The sequence below is a fragment of the Ovis canadensis genome, chromosome 9 (genome assembly GCF_042477335.2).
Source record: "Ovis canadensis isolate MfBH-ARS-UI-01 breed Bighorn chromosome 9, ARS-UI_OviCan_v2, whole genome shotgun sequence".
Lineage (NCBI taxonomy): Eukaryota > Metazoa > Chordata > Mammalia > Artiodactyla > Bovidae > Ovis > Ovis canadensis.
The window spans coordinates 97,489,295-97,513,539 of record NC_091253.1 but is presented as its reverse complement, the minus strand read 5'-3'; the positions used below and the strand labels follow the sequence as shown (position 1 = coordinate 97,513,539).

Sequence of the window (24,245 nt, the reverse complement as noted above, 5' to 3'; positions counted from 1 at the left end):
CCTATCTCATTACCACCAGAACAACCAACTACAGAACTTCAACTGGTTCAACACAATTTAAGCTTGAATTACATTCTCCCTGTATTACTAATATATTCAAATACCTTGCCGTCTTGGAGACAAAACCAATTTCCTCACTTAGTGATTATCTAAGTGGAGGTACAACCAGAAGTCTGTTTTTTGCAGAGCAAGAAGATCTATCAGGCAATAAAAGGCTAAACCGTTAATATTAAGTTCTGTGTCAATAGATTTTGCCGTTACTAGATTGTGATATAAAGAAGGAGGAGTAGGCACTCAACGTTTCAGTAAACTCTTTAAGAAAGTATGTCTTTGTCGCTAATATATAGTGTAATCGTATAGTGAAAATCTGTATTAGTTGATTCAGCTATGCAATCCATATAGCAGGGTGGTACTAGCAGGGATAGTAATAACCACAAAAAGGAGACATGAATGGTTCTTATGCCTAATGGAAAATGTAAGAGAGCACTTCTAGAATATATCCCCTTATTTCATCTCTCAGGCCAGTAATAAAATCCAGAGAAATAAACCTTGATCCAGCTGTTGAGACTAATATGTTTTCTTATTGTTGTTTGAAGTCACATTCAAATTTTTGCGACCTCATAGCCCATAGCATGCCAGCCTCCTCTGTCCTCCACCATCTCCAGGACTTTGCTCAAATTCATGTCCATTGAGTTAGTGATGCTATCTAACCATCTTATCCTCTGTGTCCCCTTCTCCTCTTGCCTTCAATCTTTCTTAGCTTCAGACTCTTTTCCAATGAGATGGCTCTTCTCAACATGTAGCCAAAGTATTGGACCTTCAGCTTCAGCATCAGTCCTTCCAATGAATATTTAGGGTTGATTTCCCATAGAACTCACTGGTTGGACCTCTTTGCGGTCCAAAGGACACTCAAGAGTCTTCTCCACCACCACAATTCCAAAGCATCAATTCTTTGGTGCTAATCCGTTTTAACAGTTGAGCTCTCACACTGAGACAGGTTGTAGTTCAGTCGCTCAGTCGTGTCAGACTCTTTGTGACTATGGACTGCAGCCTCCCAGGCTTCCCCGACCTTCACTATTTCCCGGAGTTTCCTCAACCTATGTCCATTGAGTCGGTGATGCTATCCAACCATCACCAAATGGAAAAAACCATAGCTTTGATTATACAGACCTTTGCTGCGGACGTGATATCTTTGACTTTTAACATGCTGTCTAGTTTTGTCATAGCTTTCTTTGCACAGAGTAAGTGTCCTTTAATTTAATGGCTGTAGTCACCATCTGCAGTGATTTTGGAGCCCAAGAAAAATGAATCTCACTGCTTCCACTTTCTCCCCTTCTATATGCCTTGAAGCGATGGAACCAGATGCCAGAATCCTGTTTTTTTAATTGCTAAGCTTTAAGCCAGTTTTCATTTTTCACTCTCTCTCCTCTTTTAACCCTCATCAAAAGGCTCTTTAGTTCCTCTTCACTTTTTGCCATTAGAGTGCTACCATCAGCATATCTGAGGTTGGTGATATTTCTCCCAGCAATCTTGACTCCAGCTTATGATTTATCCAGCCTGGCAATTCGCATGATGTACTCTGCATATAAGTTAAATAAGCAGGGTGACAATACGCAACATTGTATATACTTGTACATACTCCTTTCCCAATTTGGAACCAGTCTGTTGTTTCATGTCTTATTCTAACAGTCCCTTCTTGACCCACATATAGGTTTCTCAAGAGACAGGTAAGGTAGTCTTTTATATCCATCTCTTTGAGAATTTTTCAAAGTTTGTTGTGATCCACACAGTAAAAAAGGCTCTAGTGTAGTCAATGAGGCAGAAGTAAATGGTTTTCTGGAATTCACTTGCTTTCTCTGTGATCCAACAAATGTTGGCAATTTGATCTCTGGTTCCCCTGTCTTTCTAAACCCATATTTTATATTTGGAAGTTCTAGATTCATGTACTTCTGAAACCTAGCCAAAGGATTGTGAGCATAACCTTGCTAGCAATGTGATCTGAGCACAATTTTAGGGTAGTTTGAATATTTTTGGCATTGCCTTTCTTTGGGATTGAAATGAAAACTGACTTTTCCAGTCCTGTGGCGACTGCTGAGTGTTCCAAATTTTCTGACATACAGAGTGCAACACTTTTACAGCATCAACTTTTAGGATTTTAAATAGCTCAGCTGTAATCCGTCACCTCCATTAGCTTTGTTCATAGTAATGCTTCCTAAGGCCCCCTTGACTTCACACTCCAGGATGTCTGGCTCTAGGGGAGTGACCATACCAACGTGGTTATCCAGGTTGTTAAGACTGTTTTTGTACAGTTCTTTTTCTGTGTATTCTTGCCACTTCATTTTAACCTCTTCTGCTTCTGTTAGTCCTTACTATTTCTGTCTTTCATTGTGCCCATCCTTGCATGAAATGGTCCCTTGATACTCCAATGTTCCTAAAGATTTTCAGTCTCTCCCCTTCTATTGCTTTTCTCTATTTATTTGCATTGCTCATTTAGGAAGGCCTTCTTATCTCTCCTTGCTATTCTCTGGAACTCTGCATTCCGTTGAGTTTAATCTTTCTCTTTTCGCCTTGCTTGCTTTTCCCTTCTCTTCTCCCCTGGGCTACTTGTAAAGCCTTCTCAGACAACCACTTTGCCTTCTTGCATTTGTTTTCTTTGGCATGGTGTTGGTCACTGCCTCCTGTACACTGTTAAACCTCCATCCACACGAGGTTTAACATTGAATGCCTATTCATCAGGCATTCTATCTACTAGATCTAATGCCTTGAATCTATTTGTCACCTCCATTGTATAATCATAAGAGATTTATTTTAGGTCGTACCTGAATGGTCTAGTGGTTTTCCCCATTTTCTTCAATTTAAACCTGAGTTTTGCAATAACGAGCAGATGATCTCCAGGTCTTGTTTTTGCTGACTGTATAGAGCTTCTCCGTCTTTGGTTATAAGTAACATAATCAATCTGATTTCTGTGTTGCTTGTCTAGTGATATTCATGTGTAGAGTCATCTTTTCTGTTGTTGCAAAAGGGTGTTTCCTATGACCAGCATGTTCCCGTGACAAAATTGTTAGCCTTCACCCTGCTCCATTTTGTACTCCAAGGCCAAACTTGCCTGTTATGCCAGGTATCTCCTGACTTCCTACTTTTGCCTTCCTATCCCCTGTGATCATACGGATGTCTTTTTTTGGTGTTAGTTCTAGTAGGTGCTGTAGGTCTTCACAGACTTGGTCAACTTTGGTTTCTTCTGTATCCGTGGGTAAGTACGGACTTGAATTGTTTGCCTTAGAAATGAATCAAGACCATGCTGTCCTTTTTGAGATTTCACCCAAGTACTGCATTTCGGGCTCTAGTTGACTATGAGGGCTACTCCATTTCTTCTAAGGGATTCTTGCCCTCAGTAATAGGTACAATGCTCAGCTGAATTAAATTCGCCCACTCCCATCCATTTCAGTTCACTGAGCCCTAAGATGTCTATGTGCAATCTTGACATCTCCTGCTTGACCATGTCCACTATACCTAGATTTGTGGAACTAACATTCCAGGTTCTTACGCACTATAGTTCTTTACATCATCAGACTTTATTTTCACCACCACACACATCCACTGCTGAGTGTCATCTCTGCTTTGGCCTAGCCACTTCATCTTACTGGCGCCATCAGTAAGCACCCTCTGCTCTTCCCCAGTAGTGTATCACACACCTTCCAAGCCAGAGAGTTCATCTTCTGGCATCGTATCTTTTTGCCTTTTCATACTGTCCACGGGCATCACCGATTCAATGGACAGGAACTTGGGCAAACTCTGAGAGATAGTGAGGGACAGAGAGGCCTGGCATGCTGCAGTCCAGGGGCTGCAAGGATTCAGACATGACTTGGGGACTGAACAACAACTGTCTGTGGGGTTCTCCAGGCAAGAATACTAGAGCGGGTTACCCTTTCCTTTTCCAGAGAATCACATTTTGTCGAACTCTTCAGTATGATCTATCCATCTTGGGTGACCCTGCATGGCATGGCTCATAGCTTCATTGATTTATGCAAACCCCTGCCACGACAAAGTAATGATCCAGAAGGTGTTTATCAATGCTCTCATATAAAATTAAGATATTGCTACTCAGTTATTCAAGTGAGTCTCAAAGGCAATAGCCATGTTAAAACTTCCTCACTGACAGGCCTCAACATGCAGGGAGAACACATTAAAACGATGCACAGATAACCTAACCTTCTTCTCTGAAAAAAATTAAATGATTAAACTATTAAATTTATTAGGGCATGAAAGGATGTATTTTAGATATCACAGACATTAGTGGAGAGGAAGCAAAGGGAGGTAGATTTAGAGTTTTATTTAATCTGAAAACTCATTTTGCCAGTCCATATTCCTAGTTGTGACAGTTATTTCAGGTATAGTTTTCATTTCAGCTAATGTTTGGTATGGTCAAATGCAAGTGTCACATACCCAGTGATTAAACGATCTCAGTTATAGTATTTAGTATGGAAGAACATGGAAAAGGGTGATAAGTATATTTTTATAATAACACTTCCACTTATATAATTATATATACATATATTTAATTATATTGGGACATACAGTTTAAAAGTTATTGCCTTCATGTTAAATTTAACATTTTTACTAATAAAATATTTAAACTATTCTGTAATTAACATAGTGTAATTGAAAGAATGTACTTTTAATAGGTAAGTTCTTAATATTGTCAAGTTAATTTCCATTTTCCAATATGAGACTTCTAACAGTTATATTCTGTTATTAACCAAAATAAGCAATAAAATCTGATCATCCTTTATCTTTTGCTATCATCAGCAAAATTATTTAAATTTGAGGACATATTCCATTGATATTTCACATATTTACTGAGTATAAAGAATTGTAGAATATAGAACCTGAATTTTCTATTCTGAAAAGTGGATATAAGCATGAATTATAGCTACCTATTAGCCCAAAAGTGCTTCCCTGGTGGCTCAGTGGTTAAGAATCTGCCTGCAATGCAGGAGACTGACTCAAGAGATGCAGATTTGACCTCAGAGATGGGAAGATCCCCTGGAGGAGGGCATGGCTCCCATTTCATTTAGCTTGTATTTTCCAGTTTCTTCTTGATTTTTTTATGTTCTTTTTCAAGCCTTTATACAGAGTAGTAAAAAGTGTTTGTATACATGTATATAAATATTATATATAATATATATTTTAGAAAACATTAATATTGGCCTAACTAAAAAATTTATGACATTTTGATTCTACTTGTTTGACTTATTAAGAATAGAATGATAGATTTCTAATTTATAAAAATAGATAAGCAACAAGCAACAGAGATTTACTCTATTTAGCACAGATATAGTCAATATCTTTTAATACCCTATAAAGGAAAGTCATTTCAAAAATAATATACATAACTGAATCACAAGAAAAAGAATTCTACTTTTTGAAATTTAGTAATGTTTATCTTTTTCCAGTTTTTTAAAGTGTCCTATGGATATCTAAGAATGTATGAGATACAAAATTTTAAGTATATTTGTATATGATATAATTAATATAAATTAATAGAATTATAAATCTATTATACTTAAATTATTAATAATATCATTCAAGATGTTTCTATTCTTACTTTTTCTATATTTGATAAAATATTCTCAGAGAAATATTAATATGTCTTACTCTGATTATATATTTTTCTATTTTCCCTCATATTTCTTCTGATTTTTGCTTTATTCATCTTTGCTTCTTTGTTGTTAGGTGTTTAATGGTTTATGACATACATTTTCTTTGTGAATTATACCTTTTATCATAAAAAATAATCAACTTTGTTTCATTTAAAATATTAATTAATTAATTAATTAATTAAAAAGACAACTGCCCTTAATGGGATTCCATTGTATGCTAGTCATTGTGCTGGAAAGTTAGAGTACTGTGATACACTGTCTCTTTATCCATCTTTATTGTGAATTTTCTAAAAGACATTAGTAGTAGTAGGGACAGTCACTCAGTTGTGTTCAACTCTTTGTGACTACACAGACTGTAGCCTGCCAGGCTCCTCGGTCCATGAGATTCTCCAGGCAAAAAGACTGGAGTGAGTTGCCATTCCCTTCTCCAGAGGACCTTCCTGACTGAGGGACTGAACCTAGGTTTTGTGCCTTGCATGCAGATTACCATCTGAGCTACAGAGCTGAGCCTAAGTCACACAGGAGATGTACTGAACCTGCCTTTATTGAAGGGATGGGCAGATTTAGTCTCACCAACACCAAAAAATGATGAATAAATTAACCTCGACTAGGTTCTTTGAGGTAGAGGTAAAATATGTGTTGGAAACGTAGGCATGAAATACCAAAGCATTGTATAAAATGAACACATCCACACATTTATCCATGAACTTTCCTAATTACAAAATAAGAAAAACAATAAACTTCACTTTTATTTACTGCACAGACTGATGCTGGTACCCTCCCTTGGACAGACTTCATGCATTCGTTTGTCACTTGTCTTCCATCAAGTGTCCGAAGGAAGGAGATGGGGTTCCACAGTCAAAGGGGCTTAGACTGCTACCTTCACGAGTTAGCTTGATGCCAGAACATTAAAATAAATAAAATAAAAATAACAGGCAGCTATAGTTAAATGGATTCACATATTATCATTTTAAAAAGTAGAAACTGTATAATATTTTGAGATGTGAAATGACCAAGAAAGTATTTTATTATCATGTAGGTGTTTCCTGCCTATGTGTGTGTACGCTCAGTCATGTATGACTCTTTGCAACTCCATGGACTGTAGCCTGCAGGCTCCTCTTTCCATGGAATTTTCCAGGCAACCACACTGGTGTAGCTGTCATTTCCTACTCCAGCAGATCTTCCTGACCCAGGGGTTGAATCCAGGTCTCCTGTGTCTTCCTGCATTGGCAGGCCTATTCTTTGCCACCATGTCTCCTGGGAAGCCCATTTCCTGCTTTACAAAGTACGTAAAAAGTTGTCACTCTTAAATAAAGTATTCATTTCTTTTACAAAAAGACAAAGTATATACTGTCTTTTTTTTGTAAAGATAAGTAGTTGCAAATACAGTTGACTCCTGAACAATGTGGGAGTCAAGGGTGCTGGCCCTCACTGTCCTCAAAATGTGTGTTTAACTTTTGTTGTTGTTGTTGTTCAATCCCCCAGTCATGTCTGACTCTTTGCAACCCCATGGAATACAGCACACCAGGCCTCCCTGTCCCTCACCATCTCACAGAGTTTGCCCAAGTTTATGTCCACTGCATCTGTGATGCCAACCAGCCATCTCATCCTCTGACACCCTCTTCTCTTTCTGCCCTCAATCTTTCCCAGCTTCAGGGTCTTTTCCAATGAGTCAGCTATTCGTATCAGATGACCAAAATATTGGAGCTTCATCTTCAGCAGCAGTCCTTCCAGTGAATATTTAGAGCTGATCTCCCTTAAGATTGACTGCTTTGATCTCCTTGCTGTCCGAGGGTCTTTCGGGAGTCTTCTCTAGCACCTCGGTTTGAAGGCATCAATTCTTTGGTTTCTACCTTCTCTATGGTCCAGCTCTCACAACTGTATGTGACCACTGGGAAGATTACACAGACCTTTGATGGCAGAGTCATGTCTCTGCTTTTCAAGAGTGTCTAGGTTTGCCATCACTTTCCTGCCAAGAAGCAACTGTCTTGGGATTTCAAGGCTACAGTCGCTGCCCGCAGTGATTTTGGAGCCCAACTTTCCCCCTTCTATTTGAAATACAGTAATGGGGCCACAGGCCATAATCTTAGTTTTTTTTATACTTAGTCTTAACCTGGCTCTTTCACTCTCCTCCTTCACCCTCATCAAGAGGCTCTTTAGTTACTCTTTGTTATAACTTTTAACAACCCCAAAATGTAACTACTAATAGCCTATTATCATGAGGGCAGTGGCTAAGTGGTAAAGAATCTGCCTGCCAACACAGGAGACACAGGAAACATGGGTTCCATCCCTGGGTCAGGAAGATCCCCTGGAGAAGGAAATTGCAACCCACTCCATTATTCTTGCCTGGGAAACCCCGTGGACAGAGGAGCCAAGTGGGCTGGAGTCCATAGGGTCACAGATGAGCAACTGAGCACAGGAACTGTTGAATAATACATATTTTGCATGCTATGTATATATTTACATATATTTTATATAGTCATGGCATATCATTTCTTAATTTTGGTATTTCTATGCTATGCTGTTCATTTGTAAGCTTTCTTTCCTCATATTACCATAAATTCCCCCCAAAATTTCCAATACATACATTGAAAAAGTTTCAAAATGGATTAAAGTCCTATATGTAAGACAAGAAACTATAAATCTCTTAGAACACATAGGCAGAACACTCTTTGATATAAATCACAGTAAGATCCTCTATCATCCACCTCCTAGATTATTGGATATAAAACCAAGAAGAAACAAATAGGACCTAATTAAACTTAAAAGCTTTTGCACAGTAACGGAAACAATAAACAAGGTGAAAAGACAACCTTCAGAATGGGAGAAAAAAATAGCAAATGAAACAACTGACAAAGAATTAACCTTCAAAATATACAAGCATCTCATGTATCTCAGTAGCAGAAAAACAAGCAACCCGAATGAAAAGTGGGCCGAAGACCTAAACAGACATGTCTCCAAAGAAGACATACAGAAGGGTAATAAACACATGAAAAGATGCTCAACATCGCTCATTATTAGAGAGATGCAAATCAAAACAACAATGAGGCATCATCTCACATGGGTCAGAATGTCCATCATCAAAAATGTCTACAAACACTAAATTCTGGAGAAGGTGTGGAGAAAAGGGGACCATCTTACACTGTTGGTGGGAATTCAAACTGATACAACCAGTATGGAGAACAATATGGGGATTCCTTAAAAACCTAAGAATAAAACTCCCATATGGCCCAGCAATCCCATACTATTGCTGAGAAAACCAGAATTGAAAAAGGCACATGTCCTCCAATGTTCACTGCAGTGCTATCTGCAATAACTAGGACATGGAAGCAACCTAGATGTCCACAGACAGATGAATGGGTGAAGAAGTGTGGTGGATGTATACAATGGCGTATTACTCAACCAGAAAAAGGAACACATTTGAGTCAGTGCTAATGAGGCGGATGAACCTAGAGCCCATTATACAGAGTGAAGCAAGTTAGAAAGAGAAGGACAAATATCGTATATTAAGGCACATATATGAAATCTAGAAAGATGGTACTGATGATCCTATTTGCAGGGCAGCATTGGAGATACAGACATAGAGAACAGACTTATGGACACGGTGGGGGAAGGGAAGGATGGGACGAATTGAGAAAACAGCACTGAAACATATACATGACCATATATAATATTAAACAGCAGGGGACATGTCCTATATGAGTCAAGGAGCTTAGATTAGGTGCCCTGTGACCACACAGAGGGCAGGACGGGCTTGGAGGATGGAGGGAGGCTGCAGAGGCAGGGTACATAGGCGCACAGATGGCGGATTCATGTTGGTGTGTGGCAGGAATCAACACAACAATGCAATTATCCTCCAATTAAAAACACATTGAAAGGAAAGTGTGCATGTCTGCAGGGGCTTCCCAGGCAGTGCTAGTGGGAAAGAACCAGCCTGCCAATGCAGGTAAACGTAAGCGATTCGGGTTTGATCCCTGAGTTGGGAAACAGCATGAAAACCTACCCCCGGATTCTTGCCTAGAAGATCCATTGGGCAGAGGAGCCTGGTGGGCTGCAGTCCAGAGGGCTGCAGAGTCGGACACGACTGAGCCATTTAGCACATGTAAGCAGACCTGTGCAGTTCAAGCCTGTGCTGGTCCAGGGCCAGTTGCAGTATCTACTCAATAGCTAGTTTGTGAGTATATATTAAAAAAAATAAATTTAGTCTCCCCTATTAAGATGAAAGTGATGTATTAGCAATTCAGGTGGAAAAAAAAAACAAACAAACAGCTTTTGAAAGAAAGATGCACCATGTAGAGAGTATTTTAAAGATGCATGTTTGGAAATGTTTCCATTATCACATGACTTCATTCTCAAAAGATATAAATAAATTAGCTATTGAAATTGTCTCAGAATTTTGTACTTTAAAATTCCGGGAACAGATTTTTCCACCTGTGAAATAACCTGCCAAAAGACTAATTTCAGTTAAAAATATGAAAATGCAACACCTGATTTGTTTTTAGAAATGACTGATAGATAGCAGGAAAGATGAGAATTCACCATGTGAACTTTACCAAAAAACATTGCATAACTGATGAATAAGCCTAATGATTTGTAATTAGCTAATGACATAGCTCTTCCTGCCGCATTTACAGATATTTACGAGGTGTCTTTTGGGCCATGGCAATTTTTAAGAAGATTAGAAATAAATGGATCTTATGCTTATTGAAGTAAGTCAAAGAAAGACAAGTACCATACATTTTTACTTAATGTGGAATCTAAAAAATAAGACAGATGCATGAATACAACAAAACAGAAATAGACTCAAATATATAGAGAACAAAACAGTGGCTGCCAGAGGGGAGAGAGGCACGGGGAGGAGCAAGATTGGCAAAGAAGATTCAGAGGCGGAAACCATATGCATAAAAAAAGTCGGTTGCAAGGATGTACTGTCCCATTCAGGGAATACAGTCAACATTTTATAATAATTTTATATTGTATATAATCTACAAAATATCAAATCATTATCTTATACACCTGAAACTAATATACTATTGTAAGTCACCTATACTTGAAGAAAAATGAGAAATAAAATGGATCTTAAAACTGTTGTACTTCAAAGAGTTGAATCAATATTTTCAGAATAATAGAGCATATACAAAAATCATTAATTTTGTCATCTTTAGCTCATCTTACTATTTCTATTTTGAGTTTGTTTTATAACATATATAATGTTTAATTAGGGCTTCCTGCTGGCTCAGGGTAAAGAATGCACCTGCCAATGCAGGAGACACGGGTTTGATCTCTGGGTTGATAAGATCCCCTGGAGAAGGAAATGTCCATCCACCTAAGTATTCATGCCTGGGAAATCCCACAGACAGAGGCATCTGATGGGCTAGTCCATGAGGTTGCAAAAGAGTCAGACATGACTTAGCAACTAAACAACAACAACAACAACAAATGAATACCAGTCAGTTCAAAGATAATGATTAAAAAAATGACTGATGGAGCAATATAATGATCTTACGGAAACCACTCTAATTTTTAAAATGAAGCTAATGCCTTAAAAGTCTCCGTGATGTGATATACTTACTCTCCCTAAGAGATGAGAGCAGAGTCTACCAATGTCTATATATTATATTCTGGCTGTGACCATTCCCAAGCTTTTCGTTTCTGTCAAGCTCTATTGAAGCTACTAAAATCCTATAGAATCAACTCCTTAGAATAATTTTCAGGACATTCATAATTTGATCTCTTGTTATTTTGCTATATGGAATCCATTTTTCAGTTGCAATGAAATTTCAGCCCCAGCCTCAAAAGACCTTGATAATATCAACTGCTGCCAGTTTGTACTGCCTGCTATACACTAGGCCATGTACATGCATTATCTTACGGTTATAACAATTCTGCGAGTTAAGCATCATCATCTCTATTTTATAATGACAGAATAAAACACCAGAAAGATTGAATAACATATCCAAGGACACCCAAATAAGAGAGGAGTAGTCAGTATTCAAATAGAGATCTGACTACACCCAAGCTTGACTTTGTTGTTCAAGGCGGCCTTTCTGCCACAGAAGGGACTCAACGGCCTGTCTAGACCCTAGGGAATCCTAGAAGATCCAATTCGCACTTCAAAATGAGAAGGCAGGCTGTCTGAAAACATATCTACAATAACTGAGTTTTTTTAGTTTCTGTGCTAACAAAACATTCCATTTTACATCATGAAAGGAGCTGTAGTTGCATGAAGTTGCATGGGTATAAGACTAATTCCTCGGAGAAGGCAATGGCAACCCACTCCAGTACCCTTGCCAGGAGAATCCCATGGAGGGAGGAGCCTGGAAGGCTACAGTCCATGGGGTCACTAAGAGTCAGACTCGACTTCACGACTTCACTTTCGCTTTTCACTTTCATGCATTAGAGAAGGAACTGGCAATCCACTCCAGTGTTCTTGCCTGGAGAATCCCAGGGACAGGGGAGCCTGGTGGGCTGCCATCTATGGGGTCGCACAGAGTTGGACACGACCGAGTGATGCAGCAGCAGCTTCCTGGTATTAGTGGTATTATTCAGATTTTGCCCTACTGTGTCTGGTTTATTTCATTTAGGATGTTTTCAACATTCCTCATGTTACAGCATGCAACATTACACATGCAATTTTTAAAGTTGAATACTATTGCATTGAATATATATACTACATTTTGCTTATCCCATTGATTCACTGATGAACATTTGGGTTGCTTCCATCTTTTGAATATTATATATAACGGTGTTATAAACATTGGTGTACAATTATCTATTTTAATCTCAGCTTTCCGTTCTTAGAGGTTATATCTAGAAGTAGAATTGCTGGATTATATGTCAATACTAGGTATAATTTTTTGAGGCACTGTCCTACTGTTTGCCTCAGTGAAAGTGAAAGTGTTAGTCATTCAGTCCTGTTGGCCTCATTGCGACCCCATGGACTGTAGGCCTGCCAGGCTCTTCTGTCCATGGAATTCTCCAGGCAAGAATACTGGAGTGGGTAGCCATTACTTTCTCCAAGGCATCTTCCCAACCTAGGAATCGAAGCCCAGTCTCCCACATTGCAGGTAGATTTTTTTTACCTTCAGAGCCACCAGAATCCTTATTATTTTACATTCCCACCTGTAGGGAATGAGCAACTTAGCCAAGATGGCGGTGGTCAGCCTCTCTCACCGCATGTTTCGTAAATATTATGTAACAGCTGAGATCACTTACACCACTGTGCCTGTGTGTCATGAGGTATTTGCCTGGCCAGAGCTACTTTTGTTCTATAAGCATATATAAAGTGAGTCTTTGCAACCCCATGGTCTATACAGTCCATCAATTCTCCAGGCCAGAATACTGGAGTGGGTAGCCTTTCCTTTCTCCTGGGGATCTTCCCAACCCAGGGATCGAACCCAGCGTATATAAGCTTCACCTGGATAGCCCTTGAGGCTAAGCTAGGTCTACGTTATGGCTGCATTACGGTGGTGAGGCCGCGCGTTACGGCTGCGTCCCCAGGGTCAACCACGAGAGGAGAGAAGGCAGCCTGTCTGCTGCTGCTCCAGCTGCTGTGCCCGCAGAGAGAATACACACGCCTGCAGTTCCGATGGCTGCTGGAGTCTTCTCCCAGCTCCCCCGCTTTGGCCTTGCTACCCTGGATTCAGTGAACAGTGAGATACAGCAAGACAGCTGGCGTAGATGGCAGGATGAACAGCAAGACACTGCCAGTAATGCACGAAGGGTTCTATTTCTCCACAACTTCTCTAAGACTGTTACTTTCTGTTTATTACTGTGTTTATAAAAGTGATCCTAATGTGTGTGACATGGCATGAGCTGTCTTTTTAAAAGTAGATCAACTTACATCATTCATTTGATTATAGCCTTTTAGCAGTTATCCACCAATTTATTATAAAATTCAAACTGAATACTACTGTCCACAAGTCCATGCACAGCCATTGTTAATCATTTAGCTTCTTTTCATAGCACCTTTTCTTGACATTCCAGGCACAGACTTGTTTGTTTTCCATTTCAGGGGCAAGCTAAGTTCTTTTCTGCCTTTGGGCATTGCATTTAATTTTCCTATGTATGAAACACAAAAATACATTTCTCTTCATATTTAAAAATTTAGTTCAAATTCGATTTCTTCATAGAAAACTTCCCTGACTCCACTCTGTGATTACCACCAATACCACATAGCATTCCATTTGAATCTCTCACTGCCTTTATCATAATCACTACACAGGAGCTTTGGTTTTATACATCTTTATGTTCGCATTTAGCCAGACAGGAGTAACACCTAAAACAGTCTATGGTATTCTCTGACCTTGGGTAATTAGAATAATAAGGATAGCTAACCTGTATATTAAAGCCCAATTGATATCACAATTGAAACCTTATAGATAGTCTTGCTGTCTCCTGCTCAGTGGGTTAACTTCTTGAGTATTCGTCCCTTCCCCACCCCTAAAACACACAACTAGGCCCCAGTTAGAGTCCTCAAACTCAACATTAACAGCATCAAATATGACTAGCACACTTGTTTATCACATTCACAGAAAAATTAACTTCCAGGCACCTCTAGATAAGCTCTAGGAAACACAGAACAAGGTAAAATCTGAGCGACAACTTGCATCACTGTTGGGAAAGAGCTTCGCAGCTTTTAGGTTTTTATCATTGCCAGTTCATATTCTACCTTTTCTCCCCACACCTGGAGATAAACATTAGTATGGACTTGCTTTCTTACTACTTGAAAATTGCTCTTAGGAAAACATTGATATCCAGTGTAAATAACATATCAATGTTAACATTTATTAATACAGGCAGTGTGCTCATTTCTCTTGCTATATTAGGTCATGCAATTATTACAAGCTTGTGAGGTTGGTATTATTATCTTCATCTTACAGGTAAGCAAATAGATTAAGAAGAGTTAATAAACTTGCTCAGGGCTACCTTAGAGCAAGTAGGTGATATTCAGGAATACAAGTCTCAGCAAGAATCTAAAATGGCTCTTGAGCTTCAGTTCAGTTCAGTCACTCAGTCGTGTGTCTGACTCTTGAGTTAACAACTGCCAAAAGCCAAAGAGACTTGGGCAAATCTAACCTTTATTATCTAAGATTAAAGATGACCTACAGTGGTCATTCTAGGTGAGAAATCAGCTGTCTAGCTTCACACAGTGGAATCCCATCAGTGGGAAGATGGGCCATTTCACTGAAGAAAAAAAAAATGTGAAAAAAAGCAAATGATAAGCACATTAAGCATCACCTATCTGCCCACCAGGCTTCCCAGGTGGCACCAGTGGTAAAGAAGAGACATGAGAGATGTGGGTTTGACCCTTTGGTTGGGAAGATCCCCTGGAGGAGGGTGTGGCAACCCGCTCCAGTATACCTGCCTGGAGAATCCCATGGACAGAGGAGCCTGGAGGGCTGCAGTCCATGGGGTCACAAGGAGTTGGATACCTGAAGTGACTTAGCACACAGCCACAGAACCGTCTGCCCAACAACCTATATGCTACCAGTTCCAAAGAGAAAGTATGAGCAGCAGGCTAGAAATTATGATTCTCTAGACGTTTCAAAGTAAAATCTTGTAAAAATAAAAAAGTTTTCCTTCAAAACATCACAATGTTCTGAAGACAAAGGAGAGATAACTTCTGTCTCTCTGATCTCTGCCACATGGTAAGAAGAGAGGTTTGATATGCCAATCCACTTTTATAAATTTTGGAAGCACTCAACATAAAGTCTGTTTGATGTAGCAGAGATGAGTTAATGAGGTTTGATTCTCATGATATAACCCCAGAAAATAGAGTGAACAGAGCAATAATATTTCAAAACAGCCACAATCATGTATTCCACTTTCAATCCTGGGGGCTCTCACAAAACAGCTTTCTCTCTCCAGGGACAATCCTGTGCTTCAGAATCTGAAAGCATCCTTTGCCCCTAGGGGTATATAGTTCCTGGAAATGTAACTGTTTTTTTAAAGGGGAGTAACATAGCACTGAAAGTTGAAAGAGTTTAACATTTGCTATAATTAAGGTAATTAAAAGGTCAAATGCTTTGTGACATTAGAAACTTTTTTTTCAAAATAAGGTTATCTGTGTTCTAAAAATACAAATGCTTCAGGGTTAATGAGTTAATAAAAATTTATCAAGGGCTAAAGGCCCTGTTCTAGGTTCCTCTAAAGAATAAGGGTTTTAAAACTCAAGCAAACCTCTTCCGTTGTAGGTTAATTCAGCAAGTATTAATATTTACTGAAAAACCATAATGTATAGGTTTTTGACTAGAGTTTGAGGTCATTTCAGTGACTAATCCATGAGTAATCCTTGGTCTAATGGAATTTACGGGCTGATGGCTGGGAAGACAAGCATTAAGTAAACATCTCCTTTCAGACTGTAACAAGGGCTTTAAAAGAATGGAGTACTGTAAAGTCTAACTAAAGGATCCAATTTAAATGTCAAGATAAGAAGCCACATGAAGTAAATTGAAGGCTCAACTGAAATTTGAAATGTAAAATTAGAAAAAAGAGAAGGGCTCCTATTAAGGAGACAGATAAGCAGGTACAAATGCCCAGATGCTTGAGAAGTGGCTGTAACATGTGTAAATGTTATTTGATATCTGTCCCATCAAAACGAGTCCAATTTCCCCTCCACACACTTATGGGCAAGTCCTTGTACATGCTTTTCATGAATAGAATATGATGGAAGGGATGCTGCCGGACTTTTGAGGCTATGTTAGACAACGTAATGCAGTTTCTGCCTGGTTCTCTCTTTTGGGAGAATCAGTCTGAGAATCCAGGCTCTGTACTGTGAGGAAGCACAGGCTAGGTGTAAAAGCCACACACAGATGTTCTCAGTGACGGCTTCCTCTAAAGCCTCAGCCAATCAGTCAGCATTGATTGCCAAGAAGTGAATAACACGCTTTCAAGTGATTGCTGCTCCTAGCCTATGAGTAGTTCTCAGAGACAAACTCCCCTTGCTAAGCCTTGCCCGAATTACTTATTTATGAGCAAAATTCATGTCATTGTCTTAACCCACGAAGTTTTGGGGTAGAATGCTTCATTGCAATAGATAACTAGAGCATCCTGAAGAACTGAGTTTTCAAGAAACTGAAAGAAAGTTATGCTGGCTGAGAGGGAGTGAATCTAAAAAAGTTATATCATAAGATTATTCAACAACTGGCATCAGTTCACTTTAGTCACTCAGTCCTGTCTGACTCCTTGTGACCACATGGACTACAGCATGCCAGGCTTCTCTGTCCATCACCAACTCCCGGAACTTGCTCAAACTCATGTCCATTGAGTCGGTGATGCCATCCAACCATCTCATCCTCTGTCGTGCCCTTCTCCTCCCACCTTCAATCTTTCCCAGCATCAGGGTCTTTTCCAATGAGTCTGTCCTTCGCATCAGGTGGCCAAAGTATTGGAGATTCAGCTTCAGCATCAGTCCTTCCAGTGAATATTCAGGACTGATTTCTTTAAGATTGACTGGTTGGATCTCCTTGCAGTCCAAGGGACTCTCAAGAGTCTTCTCCAACACCACAGTTCAAAAGCATCAATTCTTCAGCGCTCAGCTTTCTTTATAGTCCAACTCTCACATCCATACATGACCACTGGAAAAACCATAACTTACACTAAATGGACCTTTTTTGACAAAGTAATGTTACTGTTTTTTAATATGTTGTCTACGATGATCATAGCTTTTCTTCCAAGGAGTAAGCATCATTTAATTTCATGGCTGCAGTCACCATCTGCAGTGATTCTGGAGCCCCACCCCCCAAAATAAAGCCTATTGCTGTTTCCATTGTTTTCCCATCTATTTTCCAAGAAGTGATGGGACTGGATTCTATGATGTTAGTTTTCTGAATGTTGAGTTTTAAGCCAACTTTTTCACTCTCCTCTTTCACTTTCATCAAGAGGCTCTTTAGTTCTTCTTCACTTTCTGCCATAAGGATGGTGTCATTTGCATATCTGGGGTTATTGCTATTTCTCCCAGCAATATTGATTCCAGCTTGTGCTTCATCCAGCCCAGCATTTCTCATGATGTACTCAGCATAGAAGTTAAATAAGGAGGGTGACAATATACAGCCTTGATGTACTCCTTTCCCAATTTGGAAACAGTCTGTTGTTCCATGTCCGGTTCTAACAGCTGCTTCTTGACCTGCATACAGATTTCTCAGGAGGCATATAAGGTGGTCTGGTAGTCCCATCTGTCTATGAATTTTCCACAGTTTATTGTTATCCACACAGTCAAAGGCTTTGACACAGTCAATAAAGCAGAAGTAAATATTTTTCTGGAATTCTCTTGCTTTTTCGATGATCCAGTGGATGTTGGCAATTTGATCTCTGGCTCCTCTGCCTTTTCTAAACCCAGCCTGAACATCTGGAAGTTCACAGTTCACATACTGTTGAAGCCTGGCTTGGAGAATTTTGAGCATTACTTTGCTAGCATATGAGATGAGTGAAATTGTACTGTAGTTTGAGCATTCTTTGGCATTGCCTTTCTTTGGGATTGGAATGAAAACTGTCCTTTTCCAGTCCTGTGGCCACTGCTGAGTTTTCCCAATTTGCTGGCATATTGAGTGCAGCACTTTCACATCATCATCTTTTAGGATCTGAAATAGCTCCACTGGAATTCCATCACCTGCACTAGCTCTGTTCGTAGTGATGCTTCCTAAGGCCCACTTGACTTTGCATTCCAGAATGTCCGGCTCCAGGTGAGTGATCACACCATCGTGATTATGTTTCATAAGGATTTTTTTTGTACAGTTTTTCTGTGTATTCTTGCCACCTCTTCTTAACATCTTGTGCTTCTGTTAGGTCCATACCATTTCTGTCCTTTATTGAGCCCATCTTTGCATGAAATGTTCACTAGGTATCACTAATTTCTTGAGGAGATCTCTAGTCTTTCCCATTCTATTGTTTTTCTCTATTTATTTGCATTGATCACTGAAAAAGACTTTCTTATCTCTCCTTGCTGTTCTTTGGAACTCTGCATTCAGATGGGTATAGCTTTCCTTTTCTCCTTTGCCTTTATCTTCTCTTCTTTTCTCAGCTATTTATAAGGCCTCCTCAGACAACCATTTTGCCTTTTTGTATTTCTTTTTCTTGGTGATGGTCTTGATCACTGCCTCCTGTACAATGTCACGAACCTCCATCCATAGTTCTTCAGGCACTGTCTATGAGATGCAATCCCTTGAATCTATTTGTCACTTCCACTGTATAATCACAAGGAATTTGATTAAGATCATACCATGATGGTCTAGTCGTTTTCCCTATTTTCTTCAATTTTAATCTGAATTTTGCAATAAGGAGTTATAAGATTATGCAAAAACTTGTGTAGGGTTTTAATTTGAAAAGCAGAATAGGGTTTTAAGCCTTTTAGTCATATAATCAAATTTGTACTAGAAAAAAATATCATTATGACTGCTGCACAAACAATGAATTGAAGGGAACATGAGCACAAATGGAACAGTTAGTAAATGCAATTCTGACCGTAGCTGAGGATATGGATTAGGAAATGAGTTAATGATATCTTTCAGAGGTAGACACAACTCTGCAAAGCTGTAAAGTATGTTACAGGTATCATTATCATGATTATTACTTCTATCTTATTTAAGGTTGGTGCATATTCGGGTTCTTTGGTTTGTTTCTTGTAAAGAATGGTAGGCAGTAGGATGCACAGAAATAGCAAAGTGTTTGCCATCAAGGAGTTCATAGTTGAGTCATCAGAGAAACAGCAGATATTCTGATAGAATCTTATGTGGACACTATAGGTAAGCCTGCATAGGGCTACCAAACCTCACAAGGTAATGGCAACAGAATTTAAACACAACTTGAAAAACATTTTAACTTTTTTATGCAAAGGCTCCTCTGTCCCCTTTCCATCTTCAAGTTCACCTCCCTAGGCCAGGCTTTCCTTACTTGTACTTGAATATTGTGACACTTTCCTAATTGCCTCATTCATTTCCTGGCTCCATTTCTTTCCATCTTAATCTATCCTATTTAGGAATGAAAGATTAATTATCCTAAAATATCATTTTCTTTTTTTAACTTTCCTGTTCAAGACATTATGATTGCTATCATTTACTTCCTGTACTGGTTTAAAACTTGTTATCCTTGTATTTAATGAACTTCAAAAGTTCATACGCATCTGCTTCTGCAAACTCAACTCTGTCTAAAGACCTATACTCCCTGGATATTATCCAAAGTGGTATATTTATGGAACAGAGAATATGTTTCCTGGGCTCTGCCTAAGTTCACGCCAGGCCCATACCACTATTGCTCTGAATATACCAAAATGTCTAGGGTGATCAATTCCTCATCTTCCTTGCCTTTGGTATTTCCTCCTCTTAATTATACGTTCTTTGAGCTATACCCACTCTCTACCATAAACTGTTTTCTACTTGCTCGATTCCTCTCACCTCCTGTGTCTTATAATTTATGTTTAAAACACTTTCAAGACACTAGTACAAAGTCTGCAACAGGCATCAATGGTAGTTTTTCATCTGTCCTGAGGACATCCCTAATTGATTTATCTATGCAAATTGCTAGCTTGTCTGCACTTTACAAATCCATGGATTAGTTTTCTTAATGGATCAAGTGTTATACATATCAACTGAGTCTGCATTCCCTCATCCTTAACTGACTTCTCTATGGCAATGTGGCAGGTAAGCTACACCTTTGTCATCCTACACTCCCTGCAAATATGAACACTAATCTAACCCGAATAACACAATTTTAAGGGCAGTGCATTTTGAGGGCAACTGTGGGACAGAGAGGCTTCCCTGGTGTCTCAGAAGTAAACAGTCTGCCTGCAATGCAGGAGATGCAGATTTGATCCCTGGGTTGGGGAGACCCAGGGCATGGCAACCCACTCCACCATTCTTGCCTGGAGAATTCCATGGACAGAGGCACCTGGCGGGCTACAGTCCATAGGGTCGCAAAGAGTTGGACATGACAGAAGAGACTTAGCATGCATGTACAGTGGGACAGAGAGGGGGGAATTAGCAGTAGGATGCAGAGGGGAAGAGAGACCACAAAAGAGGAGGATGAAGCACCAACACCAGGAGCACCAGAGGAGAGATATCAACAGCAGAGGAGGAGGAGATCCTAGGAAGCAGGAAGAGCCAGAGGCGCCACTGAAGTTGCGAGGGAATTATTTCACGTCATATCCCTTAAGAGTAATAAAACCTAAGGAAAAATACATTACAAATTACTGGCAAAGTTGTAAAAAAAAAAAAAAACAGGCCTGCTTCCATACTGTTAAAGGCATTTAAATATACATAGTATGCTGGGGAATTATTTGGAATAAAGTAGATATAAATATCTATACAGCACATTTATTTCTGCATATATCCCTTAGATGAATTTTTGCGCATGTATACCAGGATAGCTGTGCACAAATGTTTATAACAGTATTTCTCTACTAGAAAAAGAAAAGAAAGAAAGAAAACTTCTAACTAGAGAATGAAATGAATTAATAAACTGTGGCGTAATATGTCAATAGCTGCTGCTGCTAAGTCGCATCAGTCGTGTCCAACGCTGTGAGACCCCATAGATGGCAGCCCACCAGGCTCTGCCATTCCTGGGGTTCTCCAGGCAAGAACACTGGAGTGGGTTGCCGTTTCCTTCTCCAATGCAGGAAAGTGAAAAGTGAAAGTGAAGTCACTTAGTCGTGTCTGACTCTTCGCGAACCCATGGACTGCAGCCTACCAGGCTCCTCCGTCCATGGGATTTTCCAGGCAAAAGTACTGGAGTGGGGTGCCAGTGCCTTCTCGTTTATGTCAATAGAATAGCGTGGAAAAGAGACTTAGACCTTCTCTGAGTGTCTCACTGCTTCCTTTCAGTGTTCCAGGTCTCAGCTCAAATGGCATCTCCTCAGAGGGGATCCTTTCCAAATCATCCTAAATAAATACATCTCTCCTATTACTTTATATCTGTATAACCTAGTTGATTCCTCTAAAGTATATTCCAAAATAGGTATTTAACTTGCTTGCCTTTCACCCTCTGGACTCTAGGTTCCATTAGGGCAGAGACCATGAATTTCCTATTAAACTGCAGAAGTCCCTAGTATGGATTAGGTACTCAATAAATATTGAATGAATAGACAGATGATTATAGTAGAATATTATGTATTAATAAAGAAGAATCAAATGGAGCCATATGAACAGATAGAAAGAGGTGAATGCAAGCTATTACTAAAGACACATGTACATACACAGCAGATGCTATGCTGGCACGTGCATATTAAATTTGTACGTTTCCAAAAAATCATTCAACATGTTTGCCTCTTATGAGTGGAATTTGTGGGTAAAACATTGAAACAGAAGAGTATTTCTGTAGTATTTAACTTTTCTGCAATTATGATTTTAAAAGACCTAATAAATATATCAAAATTCAGAGGCAAACTCTGGTTAAAAGCAATTCTTTTAGTGTATAACATATGATATCCCACATCATTTTAAAGATCGTTTAAAACAATATATTTTAAATGAATATCAGGGGTTATACGTGTACTGATTAAATAGAATGTATTCTGTATTTTTGTAGCCATGTCATTAGAACACTAATCCAGTAAACATTATGCTAAGACCTTCCACACTGACTCTTGTATGTTACTCATCTGTGTTTAGTTTAAAATGTTATTTTGACTTGATAAGTACTTAAATTAAAATTTGAAATGGGTCAACCCTGCAAACCCAAATGGTTTGAGAATGAGGAAATGGTCTGTGAAACAGAATTACATGATTACATTTGCATTCATTTAAAAATATTCTACCTCATACAATATTGAATGCTTCTCTCATAAATATATTGAATAGGAGTAAAATAGAAAACATTGACATTTAAGGGTAAAAGAATAGATATGAAGATGATGCCAGTGGCAAAATTTCCTAAAATTCAGAGCAAAGGCAGAAAAATCTTCAATTATAAGATCAAACACAGCAGTCACAGAATTGTTTTAGAAAGAACTCTTTTTTTTTAATAGTGCTAATCCTGTGTTATTTCTCTCATGAACTTTGTGACATAGGACTCTGAAGCTATGTACTTAGCCTTATGATTACAGACCAAAGAAAAGCAGTCTGGAAAAAGAAGTCATCACTTAGAGTAGTTAACATCAATGATATATATAAAATTGGAAAAGAAATCAGATGGTTCTTTCTCTTTCTACTTGCTGATGTTTCTTCCTTCCCACTACCCCTCCCCCCCCCCCCCCCGCCACTCCCATCAAAATCTGACTTAAATTTCTCTATCCTTAGAAAATTCATCTTCTGCTAAGGAAACAGATTACTGAACTTCTCCGAGTCTACCAAGCACCTAGCATATTGTGGTTTTTCAACGCTTGAAGCCTGCTAATTATAATAATGTCTTAAACCAATACCTAAATGCTGATGCCTCCTCTATCTGTGCCCTCAGCTGAGCTCTCTCTCCAGAGCTCCAGAAAACATGAAATACATTTTCTCCCAAACCCACCATCTGCACTTAGATATCTCCATAGCACATCAGCCACCACGTTTAACACTGAACCTTTCATTACTGCTCATGGGGCTCCCAGTGCAGGGAAAACATTACCAGCCTAAGTTATTTATGGAGGTAAATGACACAATCTAGTCAACCAAACTCCAAACCTGGAACTTATCTCAACCCTTTTTTTTTTTATCTCTTTCAACAAATCAGTCTACACCTCTCACTGACTGTGCACAGTAAATACACAGTCTCTCCATCCTCAGCCTTAGATTGAGACTTCAAACTTCTAAGACTGAAAAATGGTTGAGATCTCTTAATGTGTCTTCCTGATTCTACTCTTGATTCAACTCCCTATCAGTCACTAGCATGATCATCTATAGCCAGAAATCTCCCAAACACTTCAAGAGCATAGGATAAGGGGCAGAATTCATCTGGACTCATTCAATGAGTAAATTATTATTCTAATCCTAAATCAGAAAAGAAACAGATGATAAATTAGAGGACATTTCATAACTGAAAAGATAGGAAACTAAATAATAGCAACTGAATCTAAAGACACCTCTAAAAATGCTCTATGTTGGCTTCCACTTGCCTTTCTATGGGGGGTTTTCTGCCCCCTCTGACCTGTACCCTGGGAGGCTGACTTGCATGGACTGCAGCACCGAGGGCCCCTTGCCATGTGATAAGCGTTTGGACTGTCCTCCACTGGTGGAGGACACAGGAGCAACGAGAGGGGCAGTTGGGCTATCCATGCCCCTTCTCCTGCCCTCAGGGCATTTTTGGGGGGTCACACATCTGTTGGAAGTGATTCTTCCATGACCGCAGATTTCACCAGGCTCTGAAAACTGAATCACAGATATCTGCCCTCCTAGTACTAGACAGTAACAACTGCCTGCTGTTGCCAATCTCAGGGTCCCTCACTATCCTCTGCAGGTTCTCTTAATCCTCCCTAAATCTCAGAAAGTAGTCCCCTCATGTAGTTCTTTGGGGTTCAGTTCAGTTCAGTTCAGTTGCTCAGTCATGTCTGACTCTTTGTGACCCCATGAATCGCAGCACACCAGGCCTCCCTGATCATCACCAACTCCCGGAGTTCACTCAGACTCACGTCCATCGAGTCCGTGATGCCATCCAGCCATCTCATCCTCGGTC

At 39.4% G+C, this 24,245-nt stretch overlaps 1 protein-coding gene and 1 pseudogene across 2 annotated transcripts in view; one reads left to right on the top strand and one right to left on the bottom strand.

Moving 5' to 3' along the window:
- MMP16 (matrix metallopeptidase 16) overlaps nucleotides 1-24,245 on the bottom strand; it is a 379,172-nt gene that overhangs the window by 201,827 nt on the left and 153,100 nt on the right. The gene's annotated exons all lie outside the window — the stretch shown is intronic.
- The window catches only part of LOC138446257 (S-phase kinase-associated protein 2-like), a 68,597-nt pseudogene continuing 57,161 nt past the window's right edge, over nucleotides 12,810-24,245 (top strand).